The 6,000-nt window shown below is 43.6% G+C and overlaps 1 non-coding gene across 1 annotated transcript; it reads right to left on the reverse strand.

The window, feature by feature from the left end:
- Positions 1-2,606: 2,606 nt before the first annotated feature.
- Positions 2,607-2,688, reverse strand: TRNAL-UAG (transfer RNA leucine (anticodon UAG)). Its single transcript has one exon. It is a non-coding gene; the product is annotated as a tRNA-Leu (tRNA).
- Between the last annotated feature and the right edge of the window lie 3,312 nt (positions 2,689-6,000).

Here is a 6,000-nt window from a genome sequence, read left to right on the forward strand (position 1 = left end):
TTAGGTCGTTGGTTCGATTCCGGTTCAAAGGAAGTATGTGGGATTTTGCTGCGCGCCAGGTTTCATCCTCCTAAAACAACGACTGTAAAACATTTACTTTAATTCTATTTTCAGGCAACAAAAGAACAGCTTTTTGCCGACTATGAAACAATTCTGTGTGTCCTCTTTGTGATCATGCAGTATACGTGATTCGATTTACAGAGGAGATACGAATTAATAGTTCCCCTTTTAGATTTGAATGTTATCTCCTAATCTTGAAGACCAGCTAGCGTTGACTGAATACTAGGTAACATCCCTCAACCCCACCCCCTCCCTACACTTTTCCCTTACCGTGAATATTTTATACTGGGCAATTCAGGGTTTAAAGAGAAATATTGTAGAAATATCTGTTCTTCAAAGGAATGTAAACAGTGTAGAGAATAAACAATGCAAAAGGCAAAATATGCATGTGGAAATGTTCCTTCAATAATAAGAAGAAATACTAATTAAAACTAGGGGATATTGCTGCACCACCAAATTAGAGAGTGTTTATTATTTAGTACTGGGCAGGATACAGTGACGAGGACTTTCTTGTAGAATGTCACTACTTTCTGGAGGACAGTTGAGCATTATAAATCAGGAACCTTAAAAAGTCATTGTGTTTGATCAGGTATTCTTTTCCTGCTTCTAGAAATTTATCATTCATTTTTGGAGAAAAGGAAATACGGCAAAAGATGTTTATCTGTGGGTAAATTGTGTTCTTTTTACTTTAAGGTATTTTTTTCAAAATATGCCACATATATAAATTAAAAATTTTAAAAAACAGTGTTTTAACCTTAAAAAATGAAGTTTAAAAATACACTGTGCCACTATGGAAGACATTTTGGCAGTTTCTTACAAAACTAAATATATTCTTACCATAAAATCCAGGAATCACATTCCTAGGTACTTACTCAAATGAGGTGAAAACTTATGTCCGCACAAAAACCTGCCCATGAATGTTTATAGCAGCTTTATGTATGTATAACTTCCAAAACTGGGAAACAGTAAAGATATCCTTCAATAGGCAAATAGATAAATAAACTGTGGTACATCCATACAATGGAATATTATTCAGCACCAGGAAGAAATGAGATATCAAGCCATGAAATGATATGGAGGAACTTTAAATGTGTATTACTAAGTGAAAGGCTGCATATTGTATGATTCCAACTATATGACATTCTGGAAAAGGCAACATGGAGATGATAAAAGATCAGTGTTTGCCAGAGGTTAAAGAGGAGGGAGGGATGCACTGGTGAGGCACTGAGGATTTTTAGGGCAGTGAAACTATTCTGTGTGATACTTTAATGGTGGATATATATAATTATACATTTGTCAAAACCCATAGAATGTGCAACACCAAGAATAAACCCTAATGTAAACTATGGACTTTAGAGGTTTGTTTTTGTTTTTGTTTTTGTGAAGACCTCAGGGAGCTAAGGTGGGTAAAAAATGAAAGGAACTGGTCTGGAGGAGTCATCAGAGTGAAATGGGAGTGGGTCTGGGAGGACACAGAAGAGGCTTTTGATTGAGGAGGGGGAAAAACATAAAAAGGAAGGCAGAATTAAAAAGTGTCATTAAAAAATCCCTAGACCTTGGTTCCTGCACACAGTCCTAGTGTACTGCTCTGTTCCTTTCATTCATTCCTCAAAGCACTGCAGGGAAATTCGTACCTCCTTGAGAGAGCTGTACAGCCAAATCTGTGAGTACTGCAGTGGGGTAACTGGCTGACACAGCTGAGAAGTGCGGTGGGACAGCCATTCTGATAGGGCACCACTAAATAGACCCTGAGTTTACCAGCTCCTCTTTCCCACACTGAGTTAGGTTCTGCACAGGTATTGCAGTTGGGTTGCTCAGAGACCTGGACAGTCTCCAAGATAAGTGAATTCACTTGGAAGGGGCAGCGCAGTGGCTAAGCCAACATTCACAGCACACCCCACTGGGCCAGACACACGGAGTCAGCCAAGAATCAGCTTCGAAATGTTTTGGAATCACAAACCCACCTGCAAAGTCAAATTCAAAAGAACCGTTTACCTGCCCTACTCCACCCCCATGCCTGAGTGACAGCTGGAAGCCTGGTAGGAAGTGGCTTTCTGCCTTCATTCATTCATCATATTTAGTTACAAAAGTAATGTGATTAAAAGTAAAATCGGGTCTGTGCAGGTTACTTCGCGATCACAGAGCTGCAGCTCCTAAACCAGGGTGGGCGGCGGGCTGATGGAGGCTGCGGGGCACTTTCTAGGAAGCCTTCCCTACTGGATGGTGCCTAAGCCAGGTCATGAGAATGATTCAATGTGGGCATGGGTTTTAGAAGAGGAGGACCGAAAGAATTCCCCATTGCGGGAACACAGAAACTTGGACACAATGAAAAGTCAAGTCGGGTGCATGCAGCTAGTTTGCGCACGGGATGTCGGGAGGAATCCGAGGTAACCCGACTTGATATTCGGTAATGGATATTTCTCCGGGGGCGGGGAGAGGGTATTGATCGAAGGTCTGGGGTAACTCTTGCTGGAGGAAAGAGGATCTCTGGGATTTAATCGGAATTTCTATATTACTTCGGATTTACAGCTAGACTAAAACACTGTTGGCAGTGATGGGATTCGAACCCACGCCCCCGAAGAGACTGGAGCCTAAATCCAGCGCCTTAGACCGCTCGGCCACACTACCACGTGTGGCTGTAAGTTTTCATCCTTGAGCTGTTTACTACCGACCCCAGGCTCAACATTCTGAATTTTCTTCATGGTTAGTCGGGTCTCCCTGTTTTCATTTACCCCTAGGGTTCTGAGCAAACTTGGAGAGAGTAGAAACCATCGCATTCTCACAGGCCTGGGAAGTGAGCTAAAAAGTGGTCAATGATATTAGCGTGAATATCCTTTGAAGACTTCCGCCTTTTCTTTAACCTAGGCAATTCCACGCCGAAAGGGAAAAGCAAAAAACAAAAACCCAACTCACTGGCGACTTATTGCAAGTGATTACAGAAGACTGAATAAGGAACTCCTCGCTGTTGGGTCGTTGGTCTGTGGCTGTGAAACTCACAGTGCGAATGGAGCCGGAGATCCAGTAAGAGGCCCCCTTCCGTTGACAGATCTGGTAAGCCTGTCACCGATAAAAAAGAAAATCCTGCATGCCCTGCAGGTTCAGTCAGAATGGAGAGATTGGGTCTAATTTTCTTGAAAGTAGCACTCTGGGGTAGACCCATGCGCATGTAGCCTCTGAACCATTTCCCTTATGTAGGGACCAGGGTGACTGCCAGAGGGAGGTTACATCCAAGAACGTTCCCAAACCGGAAAGGAGTGGGTCCCGGGCTTCCCTGGGGTCCTGGATCCACTAGGCTCCATATCGTTTCTTTCGAATGGAGTAGAGGGAAGGCTAAGTAAAGTTGAGAAGTGATCCCGGGGATCTCCAGCACCCAAGTGGGATCTCGTACCTGTCAATGACCTCTAGTAGGCGCTAAAAGTCCTGGGTTACACGTTACAAATATTCTTCTTTGCTGTTTCTGATTGGCCATGTTTGGGTCTCCGGATGCAGAAATTCTCCTAGGAGTCTAATTAAAGTTTCCTAACTTCCTAACTCTTACTCTCCTCCTCGATCACTCATAAAAACACCAAGGGCTCTCCGAAGTCCTTCCGTGGTGGCTTGAGGGGTCGGGGTCAGGGATGCTTAGAGAGAGGCAAAATTGTTCTTCACTGGATCTTCACGGGGCGAAGGTCCTGCTAGTTCCCGTCTTTGCTTCCAGGAAAGGGGTGGGGGCCGACGAACAGAAAAGAAGTAGTAGAAAAGCTGCTTGGAAATAGGGCTCAGGGAGCACCGGATGAATTTAGGACCGAGGCCGGGAAGTGGGCGTGGCGAGTGGGAGAAGGCTGGGGCCGGTTTAGGAAGGGGCTCCCAGGGTTCGAGGCCGGAGGCAGGCTCTCCTCGGGCTCCCCATCAACCCTCCACCCCCTCCAGTCCCGGCTGCCCTCTGAATCAAGTCCCCTCCACCCCGCCCCCGTCTCACCCCCGCCCACACCGGGTTATGCCCATCCTGGTCGCTCCGTTTCGTCCTCTCGTTCTCTCCCTCTGGTCCCAGTTGATAGGCAATCTGAGCTCCCGGGGCAGAGCTGGATGTCGACCCTTGGGCTCCAACTAAGTTCTCTTTCTCTCCAGAAGCTACCGGAGTCAGGAGCGAGGCGCACGCTCGGAGATGGTTAGCGGCTAAGGCCAGCTAGTCTATCGGAATGGGCAAAGGTGTGGTTTCTATGTTCCACAAAACTGGAGATGGAGGGGTTCAAGTAGCCATCGCCAGCCCCTTTGGCTGAAGGGTACGACTTCTGAGAAACTTCATTTTGTGTTCTCACACTTTTTGAGAATCCTCAGATAAAAGCGAATGTGAGCTTTTTGCCTTCAGCAGTACACGCAAGTGTTTGCAACACGCCACAGCAATGGAAAGACTGATACTAATCTCAAATTGGAGAGAACCTAGAAATCCTGTGCAACCACGCACCTTTTGTGCGTAAGATGAGGAAGCATCAATTTGAAAGACAGAAAAGGCCTAGGGCTCTTTATTCCTTGAAAGGAGGTAGGGAGTGGATGGGAGGAGAGAGAACAAGTACTGATATTTAAAATATTAATATTTATTGAACTATTTTGTCTAGTACTGAACCAGGCAAGAGACTCAGGGTCTATGGGTTGGTCTTGGGAAGCCTCATATTGAGGCTTTTGCTGACATGATCAAATGAGATTATATAGTCATATTTAAGTCTCTGTTAGTGCTAATTTGATAAACATGCACATTTAAGTAAACTACAGTTTCTATAAATGTTTTGACTTCTTTTTAAAAATACGGATCAAAAAACTACGAGATTCTCATAAGGTGGAAGTGACCTGAGCCCTTGATTTTTTTTTTTTTTTTTTTTTTTTTAGTGCTAGGTCAGACAGTAAAAGGAACCAGCTAACAAGAAAGAACCCGGTCATTATAGCAGAGCTCCTTTTGATCCCAGGGGGCTGCATGTTCAGACTCCACAAACTGACAGACTTCAAAGCACTTTCTTATCAGTACCACACTTTCATATCCCAGGTTGAGTTTCCTTTACTTACCAGTGTGCATGCCTTCCCCTATTCAATCACCTAATGTTGCTTGAGCACTCACTGCCTGCCTTGAACTTACTGGATCCTTCATTGGGGGAGGATCCTTGATCCATTCCCCACAGAAGTGGACCACCCATTGGATTACACAGAGACCTGAAAGCCAGAAGTCTCAGCTTTCCTAGTGGAGTGCCAACCTTGCCAAATACTTAATTGTCCATTACCTGAAGACATTTGGAATGATGCCTGATACAGATAAAATGTGCTGTGTTTGTCTGGCACATGCCTATTCCTTCAGTTTTCAGTGTGGGATACTAGTATTTTAGGCTCTAGCATTCTGCAATATTACTGGAGAATTTAACCTTAGATTTCCTGCTATCTATACTTTGGCAATAGTCCAGGTGATGAAAATTTATATAAAAGCAGGAAATTTACCTCAAAGTCTTGATGCTCAAAGTGTAGTCTAAGGACCAGCAGCATCAGCATCTCCTGGTAATTGATTAGAAATGCAGACTCTCAGGCCTATGAATTGGCATCTTAACAAATTCCCCAGAGGTTAGAGAATTTTTACAAGTACTCTATGTTTCAATCTATGTTTCAACTGTTCTATGCTCACATAGGGCATTTGAAAGTTTCCACCAGACTTGCACTACATTGCAATACCTCAACAGGCATCTCCTAAAAATAAGAATTAAGAATAGAAACATAACTTCAGTACCATATTACACCTAACAACATTTATAATAACTCTATGTAATCAAATTTCCCCAATTGGCTCCCTCCAACTTTTTTTAAATCTAGATTCAAACAATGTTTCTCATTACATTTAGTTTTAATGTTTCTTTAGTCTCTTTTAATCTAGAAAATTACCCTCCTCTCAGCCTCTCTTTTTTTCATGGCAGTTGTATTATAGGA

This window comes from Mesoplodon densirostris, chromosome 4 (assembly GCF_025265405.1).
Source record: "Mesoplodon densirostris isolate mMesDen1 chromosome 4, mMesDen1 primary haplotype, whole genome shotgun sequence".
NCBI classification, from domain to species: Eukaryota; Metazoa; Chordata; class Mammalia; order Artiodactyla; family Ziphiidae; genus Mesoplodon; species Mesoplodon densirostris.